Source organism: Tursiops truncatus, chromosome 11 (genome assembly GCF_011762595.2).
Source record: "Tursiops truncatus isolate mTurTru1 chromosome 11, mTurTru1.mat.Y, whole genome shotgun sequence".
Taxonomy (NCBI): domain Eukaryota; kingdom Metazoa; phylum Chordata; class Mammalia; order Artiodactyla; family Delphinidae; genus Tursiops; species Tursiops truncatus.
In genome coordinates, this window is record NC_047044.1 from 26,954,490 (window position 1) to 26,968,502 (window position 14,013).

The following is a 14,013-nucleotide window of genomic DNA, read 5'->3' on the forward strand; positions in this document are numbered from 1 at the left end:
TGTTCCTCTTCAGGTCTTGCTTGGAGTTAATTCAACACGTGGCTCTTCCACAAATGATTTGGCTTTTAGGTGCTCAGGAATTTCATTTCTATTTCAACAACTTCATAGGGATTCCTCTGTCAGAATAAAAGTAGGGGCGTCAAGCTTCCTGGCCAAAGAATGGGTTTTAGCTACACTTTTATTTTCTTTCAGAGCCATATAAAAGAATGTTTCTTTTTCCTCTATTATTTGCATCTTGCAAAGTCAGTAAGCTGACTTTATGATTCTATTATCTTTTATTTGCCTAGTTCACAAAAGCTACTGTCCAAATTCTATGATTCATTTTTTTAAAAAAGTTTAAAACCTTTAATTATTAATTAGTAAAAATAAAAATGTAAGGATTTTGCTAAAAAAAAAAAGTGTAAGGGTTTTGGAAAATATGGCTGTCCAGTTGTTCTCAAACACGTGAACAAATAACATATTCACTGCTCCATGGAGAAATGAGAAAAATAAGTATAATATAAAAAATTTCTCTTAAAGCTAAATATAAGAATAAAAGTCATGTATTCTGATATTATGTTCTTCTTAAGTTTTTAGTGTTATTAAAATATAATTTTTTCTATGAAGTGCTGCTTATGTACTAGGTTTTTAAAAAATGTTTTTATTTGGGAAAAGTAGAAAAAGAAGGCAAACTCATATTGATTCCCTTAATTCTTTTTTTAAAATTGGTTTTGAAGTCCAAAGTATAAGAACCAAGGATGATTATAATAGTGAACACTTAATGTAAGGCTTACTATGCCTGGTCCTAAGGTCTTAACAGACATTGATTTATTTAATTCTTAAAGCAACTCTATGAGTTGAGTACTGCTATTATACCCAATTTATAGATAAAGAAACAGAAACAGAAGGGTTAAGTAATGACTAAGGTCACACAGCTAACAAATGGTAAACACAGGACTCAAACCCAGGATTCTGGATCTGATCTCTTCCTTTTGCTCTTAGTTACTCTGAGAAGAATGCTAGAAACTTTCATTGAACTAGAAATCTTAATGTTGTATTTGAATATCTGGAGGACATTTTGGCAATATCTATCAAAAGCTTCAAAACTGTGTCTGTGCTTTGACCCAGCACTTCTAGGAATTTATTCTAAGGAAACAATCAAAGAATTATGCCAAAATATATGTACAAGGGTATTGATTACAGCATTGTTTACATTGGAGAAAAATAGAAACTAACCGAATGCCCCCATAGAGGGAATTGTTTAAATAACAGATAGGACAACCATGCCAAGGGTACTAATAAATAATTTTAAATAGGTGTTTAAACTGTGTTGCACAAAACCCTGGGGTTTATCTGACATGCATTAGGGCTGTGCAAACTTTTTGTCTGAATTTCATAGATGCTGCTGGAGATTGATATATTGTTGTCTCCAGTCACCCGATTGAACCTTTTTGTGTTTGTAAAACATAATCTCTTAGATTTATTTTAGGATGAGTAAATGTTCTACGTTAGAATAGTAGTCCATCTTTATGGGTCGACAGATGCTTTTTTTATCTGTTTTTTTAAATGAGGATGCCTTGTAGACTAAGCCTATTTTCAACACCAACTCTCTAGTTATGGTGTGATGAGTGTCCCCATTAGAGTTTTCTTGCTGGCCAGCCTTGTCAGCCTGTCTCTGATGTATTCCTTCTACTGAACACAACCAGATTCATTTCGCTAAACTAGCCTGTAATCTGCAGAGTTCCTGAGAGGGAGATTCTCCCCATTATATTTTATTCTGCTTTAGGTATTAACAACCATATAAAAACTTCTTGGATCTAATCAATAACATTTTTCCTTGAAACTACTGAAAGAGGTAAGTGGATTACTGACTAGTGTGGACAACATGAATAGCTTTTTGCAATTAAAAAATCTTGAAAATGTGACTGCATCATGGTGTAAGGGAAGAGGCAGTGGTTTTAACAGACAGTTGTGAATTTGCTTTAGCTGTTCACTAGCTGTGGGACACTGGCAAGTTATTTTATCTTTCTAAGCATTGAATTTTTTGTAATAAAAATGGAAAAGAGGTTATGAGGATTACATGAGGTACATTTAAGCACTCAACAAATGTTGCCATAGAAAGAGTACGGCTAACACTACCAAATGTAAAATAGCTAGCGAGTGGGAAGCAGCCACATAGCACAAGGAGATCAGCTCGGTGCTTTGTGACCACCTAGGAGGGTGGGATAGGGAGGGTGGGAGGGAGATGCAAGGAGGAGGAGATATGGGGATATATGTATACATATAGCAGATTCACTTTGTTGTACAGCAGAAACTAACACACCATTGTAAAGCAATTATACTCCAATAAAGATGTTTAAAAAAAAAAAAAGAAAAGAAAGAGTACGGCTAATTTAGATAGGGGAGTTGGGGAAAGTTCCATCAATTTAATTCTTTCTCTGTACCCATCACCCTAAATACCAGAGGTAATTTTAGACATTTCAGGTAATAGAGAGATAGGGATGTATTAGACTCTTAGCTTTTAAAATGTTTCCTATTTTTTACTCTCAGAAAATCTCTATATCTATTCAGAATTTTACAACTTATATTAAAGATAATATTATACTCACCCTTTGCTGTGTAAATCTTGCAAAGTTCTCTAGCCAAAGGCAATAAATTTCACTCTGACAAGATCAAAGACTATTCAAATAATGTGAATATAAACTGCACAACTTTTTCAGTTTATGACTCATTTGTACAAAGACTCATTTCATAGCTTCTTGGCCTTTTGGCTAAGATTAAGTGTAGCACAAAGACTCATTGCTATAGGAGAAGCATCTCAATTATTTCCTAGTAGTGGTGGTAATTTTATGGAATTCTATTTCTATTCTCTCTCTCTCTCTTTCCCCCTCTCTCTCATTTTCCTTGGCCTTCTCTGTATGAGTTTTGAGTTGGGTGACCTTCCTATAGGCTTCCATAGTCTTTGAATTCCAAAGGTAATCTGCGGTGCATTGTTCTCTCACTATCTTTGGGTCTCCCCCAATAGATTATGAATTTGCAATGGGCAAGAGCTCGGAGTGTTCCTGGCCAACCCTCACTGGCTGGCCCCCAACCCACAGCTGTGTCACTGCTATCAGACCTGGTGTCCTGCGCTAATCCCATCTTGCATTCCTCTCCATTTATGTCAGCCCTGGTCTCCCAAATCATCTCTCAACCTTTGGACTCTGATCGCCACATGGCCTCATATGTCCCTTTTCTGACTCTGTATCTCACTCCTCCCCAACTTTTGAAACCCTTCCACAGTGACCTCACAATATCCCCTCTATACCTCACTTCTCTGAATGTTCTCTTCACCTTCTTGCTACACTGGAGACATGGTTCTTGCCTGGACACTGGTTCTTCTGCAGGTGTTGGCCATTTTCTCTCCAACACTCCTTGGGTAACTGAAAATGGGGTCCGGCTGCTCACCGCTCAAAAGCCAATAAAGAGGCAAGGTTGGTGGAAAGGAAATTTTGCTTTATTGTGGATGCTGGCAACTGAGGGGGAGGGCAGACCCCTGTCCAAAGGCTGACTCCCCCCCACTGACAATCAGTGGGCAAGACCATTTATAGATGGAGAGAGGGGGCTGCATGCAGAAACAGCACAGTCAGCTCTGACAGTCATCTTGAAATTGGTTATCAGTGGTCTTGATTTTGTTTTGTTTTGTTTTGAGTACAGTTAATCTTCAGTTCCAGGGTGGGTTTGTCTCCATTTCTTTGAGGCAGATTCTTGGAATTGTGGCAGCTTATGTCATGGCTACAGGTCTGGTCATCATGTAGTTAACTTCTTCCACCTGGTGGGGGTTTCAGTATCTATAAGACAGCTCACAGGATATGGCTTAGAATATTATCTATAGCCCTTGAGACGGAACTAAGGGTCATTGACTATGCTCAGTGACTAAACTGTTATTATTTAGTCTTGTTGGACTGCTTTTCTTTGCTTCTGCATTTTCTTATTTCTCTGATTAAACTTATTCTTTGGCTAAAGTTTTTCCACAGACAAAAGGCAGGCAGAGGACACCGAAGGGGCGGGGAGGACCATAGGGTCCTGCTCCATTTCATTTGTACTATGGGCCTACAAGCGGGGTGCATACCGTGGACTGAATGTGACCACCCCCAAATTAGTATGTTAAAACCTAACCCCCAATGTGATGTTATTAGGAAGTGGGGCCTTGGAGGTGATTAGGTCATGAGGGTGGAGCCCTTATGAATGAGATTAGTGCCCTTATAAAAGAGACCACAGAGAGCTGCCTCTTCCCCTTCCATCTTATGAGGACACAGGAGAAGATAGCCATCTATGAACCTGGAAGCTAGTTTTCACCATATACCAAATTTTCTGGTGCCTTGATCTTGGACTTTCAGCCTCTTGAACTGTGAGAAATAAATTTTGGTTGTCTATAAGCCACCCAAACTATGGCATTTTTGTTATAGTGGCCTAAACAGATTAAGACCTGACGTATCCTCATCACTGCTTCCAGACCATTTTCCAACCCCATCCTCAGCTCTCCTTACCAGCTCTGACTCTCAAGTCATCAGACTATATCCCACCTTGTAGTCTTTTACCACATCCTTCTTCCAACATACACCCTCATTCCTTAAGGTTATAGCTCCAGATGCCTCTTTCCCACACTACTCCTGTCATACTTTGTGATGATTGTTTTACCCTCATGGGTTATTTTTTCAATATCTGGTCTTGGTTTTTGGTGTTTTTTTTTGGATTCTCCTCCTCTAATGACCTTGCCCTGACCCTACCTTACGGTGCTTACTCCCATGGTCAGTCCTTAGACTTTATCTCTACGAACAATTTTGACCTGTCCCTAATCTCACTCTCAAGTGCTAGCTATTATCATTACCATTACTATTTTTACAGAATTTGTTGGGTTGGACTACTCATGAGTTGGGTAACCACAGGCAAATGAGTTACATTCTTTCAGTCCCCTTTGTTCTATCTGGGGGCTGTTGTGTGGGGAGTTGAGATCAGATATTGGTGATAGAATACGGGGAAGAGAAGTAAGAGGAGCTGAACAATGAAGGGATTAAGGGCTTCGAATTAAGCCATGAAGGAAGAGGTAAACCCTGGGGGACAGGGGAGTGTAGAACAATATTCTATTCTGGAGGAAAAGGATGGCAGACCTGCTTGTCAGGAAGTGGACGTTGGCTAAGAAACAGTAAATAGATTATAAACTAGAGGCTTACAGGGCCAGCAGGGGTGGAACAGAGATTAAAGGCAGCCCAGGGGCTCCAGGGAGTAGATGTTCCAGAGCACACAGTAGGGGCTGAATAAATACTTGTTGAATAAAAGAATAAGTTATATGACTCCAGGCTTAGAATTTTGTTGTTTTCTCAACCTGTTTTGGATTGAGAAGTGCAAGGGTGTCACATTTTAGGCAGGTATGGGGGTGGGGAAGAGCAAGGCTGCTGCTGGCCTATTTGTTGTGCAAATTAGAAGCGGCTCCAGATCTGGGCCGATGGATTAGAAAAGGGCATCTACTTTTTCAGGTTCTAAGCAGCTTTCTGTCAACAAGTGTGGTGTGTATTTCAGCACCCCTATCTTTGTGCCTAGGTTGGGGGCAGGTGGGTAACAATAATGTGGTGAGGTTCTAAAGTCCATTCTTGAAATCCTCCCAAGTCGTCTTTATACTCTTCGGACTTGGGCTCCTGTAGTGTCTGAAGCCAAAAATTTGGCCTCTTATCTTGTCTCTGTGACCTCCCTTTTGCTCTAACAGTTGAGGTCACAGTCTAATTTGAAATGAAGATGTGGGTGACTGGGGGTGTGAGTAAGAGATTTCTCTTTCTTGCTGGGGGTAAATAAAGGAAAGCAACATGGATTTATGATGGACTCCTCTTCACTTTCTGCGTCAGACATTGTTATAGACACTTACCTCATTTTCCATCCTCACAACAATCTTCCCCAGCAAATATTTTTTGCCATTATTCTTACTGAGGTCCAAACAAAGCCTACAACTTGGACCAGGCACAGAGCGAAGACTGAAATTCAGGGTATTCCCTGTACCGCGTGGTTGCTGGGTTTTCTTCTGGTGAAATACACTGCTAGATGTAAACTCAGGAGGTTAGGCACTGTTTTATTTTTTTCACCTTTGTATCCTTCCCAGAGCTTAGCATCATCCCCAACACTAAGAGAATGCTAAATGAAGGTGTGTGGGGTTAAACTGAACGTGGATGAGCAAGGGCTGCTGACCAGCCTTCCCGCTTCTCCCCACGGTCATTTTCACATCAGTCATCGGAAAGCTGTCTTCATAATTTGGCCTGCCAGCTTCCCCTCGTAAGGAAATACTTCTCATCAGGGGTATCTGCCTGGTCCAGTGAGCTGTAGTCATTTGACCCCCCAAGGGAGATCTGGAAACACTTTTCCTAGTGGCTCCCATTGATCCTGGGGGCTGACCGTCTGCTTACTGTCTCTGCTTGCTCTTACTTGGTTCTCATACCTAGAGGTGTATCCCAGGGTTCTTGAGAAAGATAATTTTCAGCTCCTTTTTATTGACCTCAGTATAGTACTATACAGCCTGGGTATCTTCAAATTATTCAATTAAATTTAACTCATTGATTTTGAATTCTTAATAGACAATTAACTGTCTGTTTGTAAACTTAAGTTGTTATGATGCAAGTCTCAACACATTTTAAAATCCACTCCCTGTTATTAATTTTCTTTTGATTTTCAAACTTGCCCAAGCCATAGAGTTAGTAAATGGAAGCCTTTTAGGGTTTAGTTTGAATTGATACTCTGTTGCTCACAAACTGGCCCATTTTCTTAACCTCTATGATAATAATAAAAAAAAATAGTGCCTACCAGAAATTCCAGGCACTATCCTAAGAGCTTTTCTCAACTGTAAATTGGGTTAATAATAACACCTTCTTAATTTATAAGTGTTGTCTTGAATATGACATGCAGGCATGTGTGTGGCATCCTTTGGATGGAGGCTGGAATAATAAATGCTCAATAATGTTAGTCATTGTGATTATCATTAGTAATAATCTTGTCTGCTGAGAAATATGACCAGCCACAGAAATGTATTTCCATTTTAAATGATACTACTCTGAAGAATGTTTGTGAACCTGTCACAAATACTCTTTTCTTTCTAAAAAGTTTAAAATAACCTTTTTATTTTAGGATAATTTCAGATTTACAGGAAGGTTGCAAGATGGTACAGAGTTCCCCTGTATCCCTTACCTGCATCTCACTTATTATGGTACATTTATAACCACAAAGAAACCAACATTGGTACATGACTATTAAGTAAACCCCAGACTTTCTCATATTTCAGTAATGTCTTTTTTCTGTTCTGATATCCAAGGTAGGATACCACACTGCATTTGGCAAATGCTCCCTTCTGCACTAAACAGTCACTTCTGTCAGCCTTATCTCTGTGCTCTGCTCATAAGAAGTGCCACAGGGAGGCACCTGTCATGCTCTAATTCTGGCATTAGCAGCTTGTTGCTCTTCACCTTTTCTCACCAACCAATTACTTACACTCTGACAGATCCATGGGACTGGTCTGTAATCATGTCACTTACTAGCTCTGTGACCTAACTTAATCAATCCTCTAGGAATCCTCAGTTTTCTCATCTGTACAATGGGGGTAATAATAATTCCTACAGGGCCCAGCACATAGTGACTCCTCCTCAAAAAATGTTAATTTATTGCTTTTGTTATATTATTGTGCTTTCTTCATCACATCATAAACCAGCCTAGCTCCTGATTCTTCCCATACTTTTTCAATCCTCCGATGTTATCGCAAATGTTACTCTGGTTAGTAGATGAGTTTGCTGACTCAGAGGCTGCTTAATTGCCAGAGAAGTTTAAATGCTTCTTTTTAAATGCTTTGCTACTTTCCTTCCCTTATAGAGAATTTGGGGATGTACATAGTACCACGAGAGAGAATCTGAAATACCAGATTCCCAAGCTTTCTTCCAAATCCTCTCCCACTTTTTATTTTGGTCTGTCTTATTCCTAGAACTCCCACCATACGGCCTGCAAAGACAGGGAGGCCCACCCATCCATCTGCCGTGGGAAAAGAACTGGCAGCTGGCGTCTAGGATAAGCGATTTTGAGTATTCGAATTATTTTCAGTGTGATGTGCTTGGGTCACATGGTCTAATCAGGAAATTTCATGCAATCTGACATTTCCCATCATAGTTGCTTAGGAACCTAAGGAAGGCTCTGGCTCTGAATGGCAGGACAGTAATAAATTAAACAGTCCTGTGTCCAGCCATCTGCTTTAAGTAAATTAAGAGCATAACCCATATGGGATTTATCTAAAATAGCAATTCACATTTTTTTCCCTCTTCTCATTTGTATTCCTCTTTATGTGGGCTCTTTAAATTGGTTTAACTTTGCATAGAATACCCCAGCTGTCTTTATCTCCCACCCTCTCCTCCACATTCAGGCAGCCAACCTCAGAGTCTCCTACAGCCCACTAGCGAGGTCCTTTTTAATGGTGGATGATCTTGACATTTTATTTTGAGAATTGCCTGATTGGAGGCTGACATATTTTGACTTGGTGTTCTTAGCTATACCTCTGCAGTGCTTTCCTCCGTCCTTTCTCATTTATCACCTTCTTTTAGTCCCTCCGCATCTCAGGTCCCACTGACCTGTCCAGTTAGTTTCCTTTCATCTGTCCTCTCATCGTGGTTTTTTAGTTTTGCTCTTTGCCCACTAGTCATCTTTATAAACCGTTTTCATCATGCCACTATCCTGCTCAGAAATCTGCACTGTTTACAGGATGAGTCAAATGTTTCTACCTTAAATTCCTCCCTCAAGTTCCAACCTGCCTTTAAACCTCATCTACTTCTTACCAGTTTTTACTCTTACTTCACAGTCTGTTTTCTTCACTTCCTCCAAAGCACATCTACTTTGTCCTGCCTCATTAGTTTAGTATTTTAAAATTACAGCCTGCTTTATATATTTGCTTAACTGTTTGATGTTTCTAATTCAATTGTAATCTCCTTTTTTTGTGTGTGTGTGGACTTCATTCCATGCTTATCACAATTCTAGACACCTGGAGGTATTTGCTAAATAATGAATGAATGCTTTGTCATGGTTTTGTTTCAGTGGGGTGACACAATCAGTTAAGACAAATAAGTAAGACATATAGTAGGTGAGACGTGATATGCTGTGAAAAGAATTAAGCAGAGGAAGAAGGGGGTTACAAATGTAAATAAGATAGTCAGGAAAGGCTTCCTGGGAAATGACCTTTAGGTAAAGATGTCAGAGTGGTGAATCTGAATTCTGTAACGCAGAGATTTAATCTTTAAAAAGATTCTTTCCAGCCTATAACACAGTAACATGCATGTTTGAAGAATACAGTTGGAATGGCATATATCATGGTGTCACCAAAGGCACAGAATATCAGTCAAATGATATTTTTTAGTACAAGTTATGTTGTTCTAAATGGGGACATAGTCACCCTTTTAAATCCTCACCTCAAACTGCACACAGGATGGAAAAAGAAAAGCAATAGCTTTGTGACACAGAAATCATTCAGCATAGATATGGTTAAAGAGCAGGAAATCAGTAAAGACAATGCCAAAGTGAAAACTAAATGGAATGCCATACTGAGGACCAGCTCCCTTGATCCTTTGTGGAGGACCAGAGCAATTGACCTGGAGCTTAATCCAACAAGGTCCAGCCTGGGGATGGCTCAAGGATGCTGGACAAGTGAGGCTATCTGGGGTCTGAGAAATTATGGGGCCAAGGCCCACGAAAGAGGGTCCGTCACCCAGCATATGGGAAGCAGCTGCATACAGGCTGCCAGAGAGTTCTCAGAGGACTACTTGGGTTTCCATGTGAAGAATCACTTCAACCTGGAATTCATCCTGGAAAGTTCATCAACACTGAATGACCGAGGAACTCAAAAATGTTTATTCTCTTTCACAGCTAGGAATCTAGTTTAAGGAAATCTTCAGAGATGTAAATGTAGGGTTATGCATTAGACAGTCAGCATTATTTCACACAATAGTATTTGTGCAGTCATAAAAAATGCTTTCACAATGGCATAAAAAATACACTTATTATAAGCAAAATTCCATACTGTATGTATCATTACAAATGTGTAAAAATGAAATGATATTCATTCATTTATTCACTGAACATTTATTAGCGCATAGATGTTTCAGACACTGTGGTAGGAACTAAATAGATGAATTTTGATGTGTATGTGTGTGTGTGTGTGTGTTCATAAAAACAAAGGCTACAAGGAAATACTCCAGAACATCAACAATGATTCTAAGAGATTGATTTACTGTAATTTTAACTTTATTCTTTGTATTTCCTCTAATTTCCATGTTTTCTGCAGGGAAAAATGAACATGATTATACATACTGGGGCACCATTAAATTTGGGGGTTCTCAAGTAAATAGAATCACTAAGATGCTCTTTCCCTTTGTAAATGTAAGGTAAAAAGTGACCTGACCTTAGGATAGGTTGCATTTCCCTGCAGGCAGCTCCCCAAGACCAGCAGAGCACTCCTTCCCCACCAGTGTCTAAACATTTCTCCTTTATGGAGGAGACCAGCCTAAACCAGCAGAGCAGGTTTGGGTCAGTGAGGTGCAGTGCGTGGGGAACAGAGCAGATTTGAATCCGGGATTAGTAGGTTTGCAGTCAGACAAACGGACCACTTGAGTGGCCTCACCTAGGCCTGCCCAGAGGACGGACTATGGTTTTCAGACACAGGAAGATGCAGAATCTGATAGCCCAGCATGGAAACAAAGCAGCGTGAGGGAAAACAAGATGCTTTTGTGCCAAACAAGGTTTCTAGGCAACTACTCATTTAACTACTTCAATATCCCCAATCCTTTAGCTTTGCTGACCTTTAGAACCCGTCTGATAAGGTCATGGGATTTCTGCAATGAAAGAGCTGACATATGCAGAGGAGGCAATCAACATTTGGCTTCTGCCTCATTTTCCAGCCTCCATCATTCCTCCCTGTGTTCCTGTTTTAACAAAAGATGGCCTTGGTGTCCCTAGACTTTCCTGTCTCCAGCTTCTGCCCATGCTGGTCCCTCTGCCCAGAATGCCTTTTCTGGACCTGGCAGTCTCTTTGAGATTCAGTTCAAGTTTCACTTCCTTTGGGACCCCTTTCTTGTACCACCATCCCCTCTAACTCTCCCCCATCTCCCCCAAAGAAGCAGAGAGTACCACATATATACCTCCATGACAAGGTCCTTGTACTTTTAGAAGTCTATGTGTGAGCTCCCTGAAGGAAAGGATGTTATTTTTTTAAATTTTTTTGGCTGCGCTGGGTCTTCGTTGTGGCACGCAGGCTCTTTGTTGCAGCGTGCAGGCTTCTCTGGTTGTGGCATGCGGGCTCCAGAGCGTGCGGGCTCAGTAGGTGCAGCGTGCGGGCTCTAGTTGCAGCGCACAGGTTCAGTAGTTGTGGCGCATGGGCTTAGTTGTCCCACGGCATGTGGGATCTTAGTTCCCCAACCAGGGATCGAACCCGCATCCCCTGCACTGGAAGGTGGATTCTTAACCACTGGACCATCAGGGAAGTCCCAGGAAAGACGTTATCTTATCCATCTTCATTCTCAGTGTCTAGCCTGTTTCTGGCACACAATGGGGGCTCACAAAATGTGTATCTGAACCAATGAATTTTCAGTGTAGGATATACATGGCTTCTTAGGAGCCCAAAATGCGTGTCGAGTTCCATCTATCCATTGCTTCATCTGTCCGTCCGTCCATCCATCCATCCATTATTCATCCATTCAACAACCCTTATCAAATGCATTCTATGGTTAAGAGTTTGCCTGCTAATTCAGGAGACATGGGTTCGATCCCTGGTCCAGGAAGATCCCACATGCCATGGAGCAACTAAGCCCATGTGCCACAACTACTGAGCCTGTGTGCTGCAGCTACTGAAGCCCGTTTGCCTAGAGCCCATCTCCACAACAAGAGAAGCCACCGCAATGAGAAGCCTGCACACCGCAATGAAGAGTAGCCCCTGCTCACTGCAGCTAGAGAAAGCCTGCATGCGGCAACAAAGACCCAACACAGCCAAAAATAAATAAATAAAAATGCATACTATGAGCTAGCACTGAGACAGACATGGCCACTGTCCTAATGAAAGTTATAACCTAAAGGGAAGACTGATATTGAACAAATAATTGTAGCTTTATTTTCCCCCGTAGTACTTATCATGACCTGAGATCCAATTTTATATATTTTTGTTTATTGCCTATCTCTGATATTAGACTATAATAAGCTCTAGGAGGGCAGGGGCTTTATCTTGTTTGCCACTGTGACTAAAACAGTGCCTGCCACTTTGTAGGTACTTGATTAATATTTGTTACCTGAATAGACTAGAACTATATGTGGTCCCGTTTGAAACAACTAAGGATGGGAATTTCTGATGTGTTTAAAACATGCATTAAAACCACCCACCTTCAGGCATCTTTCAAATGAAAAATGATTAAATACTAAAACCCAATATGATGCATTGTGGTGACAATGATTAATGTCTCACTCCCAACTTCAGTTAGAATGTTGGAGAGATTTGGTCAAGATGACACCAAAGAATTTTGTGACAGAAACTTGATGAGTGCTTTGCAGCTTTTAATTTTGTGATTCTCCTGGTGATTTCAGGGAAAGGCTTTGTTGGAGTCTGACCATGTGATAATAATAAAGGACACAAACTAGAAGATATTAGGTGTGTGAGAAAAGGGCATTCTACAGTGGTGTCTGCCTTGCATTATAATCCTATTTAGTTGACAAGCAAATCAAAATGAAAAAAGAGGTGACTATTCTACTGCTGTCCAATCTCCCTTCCCTTGGAACCCCCCTTCCCAACTGGGGGCCTGGGTAACTGGACCAGGGTTTGATCTTGGTGTGCTGGGAGCTTGCGTTGTTGGTGGGGAGGAGCAGGTGTCCCTGGGGGACTGTTCTGCAAGGCAGGGAGAGTGGGAGGCCTTATCTCTGTGAGAAACCAAACCCTGGCCCAGGGAATCTATGGAAACCAGATGAGAGAGAGAGAGAGAGAGAGAGACAGAGAGAGAGAGAGAGAGAGAGAGAGAACGAGAGAATGTGTTAGAAGCCTGGGCCTGCAATGACGCTGGGTGGCTTAAAGAACAAAAATTTATTGTCTCATGGTTCTAGAGGTTGGCAGGATTAGCTTCTTTTAAAGGTTATGAGGAAGGACAGTTTCAAGCCTCCCTCTTAGCTTCTGATATCCTCAGGTGCTCCTTGGCTTGTAGATGGCATCCTCCCTGTGTCTTCACATTGTCTTCTCTCTGTTTGCGTCTGTGTTCAAATATCCCCTTTTTATAAGGACACCAGTCGTATTGGATTAGGGCCCACCCTAATGCCTTCATTTTAACCTGATCATCTGCATAGACTGTATTTCAAAGCAAGGTCACATTCATAGGACTTCAATATCTTTTGGGGAGACAGAATTCAACTTATAGCAGAGAGAGAGAGTTGAAAGTGGATGGGTGGAGGGTAGCCTGAAGAATTTCTAGAAGAGCTGGAACATAACATAGGGCACAGGAACTTTCCACAGGGCCTAGGCAGCCCCATCCAGGTTGGAGGAGGGCAAAGGAGATACTCAGCTTGGACATATATGGATAATGAAACCAAAAAATCCCCTTGAAGTGGCTGGAGCTTTGAGGGAAGAAATACAATATATAGCCACAATACTGCTTTATTTATGAAGAAAAAAAAAAGGATGTCAGATCTGGGGCAAGTCATGAGAGGTAATTTGGTGTCTGGGGAAGTATATTGGTTCACAGTGGATCACATGCCACTTCTCTAGTACTGGCTGTGTGACCTTGCTTAAACTCTCAGGACCTCAGTTTCCTCATCTATAAAATGAGGCCCATGAGCTCAAACTCCCAGAGTGTCTGTGAAGATTACATGAGATTATGAGATTGGATGTGAAAAGAACCTGCTCTCAGAAGGCAGAACTCAACAAAAGTCAGTTACCCATTTTCCTTTTCTCTAGAGAGAGCTTCTGTTCAAGAAAATTGTTTCTCGTTTTCAGTATAATGTTAGAGTGAAAAAAAATAG

General features: G+C 40.9%; 1 long non-coding RNA gene across 1 annotated transcript in view; it reads left to right on the forward strand.

Moving 5' to 3' along the window:
* Positions 1-3,335: 3,335 nt before the first annotated feature.
* The window catches only part of LOC141275760 (uncharacterized), a 154,225-nt gene continuing 143,547 nt past the window's right edge, over positions 3,336-14,013 (forward strand). Inside the window, exon 1 of the long non-coding RNA XR_012324048.1 lies at positions 3,336-3,452. This is a non-coding gene — a long non-coding RNA (uncharacterized lncRNA). The remainder of the gene's footprint in view (positions 3,453-14,013) is intronic.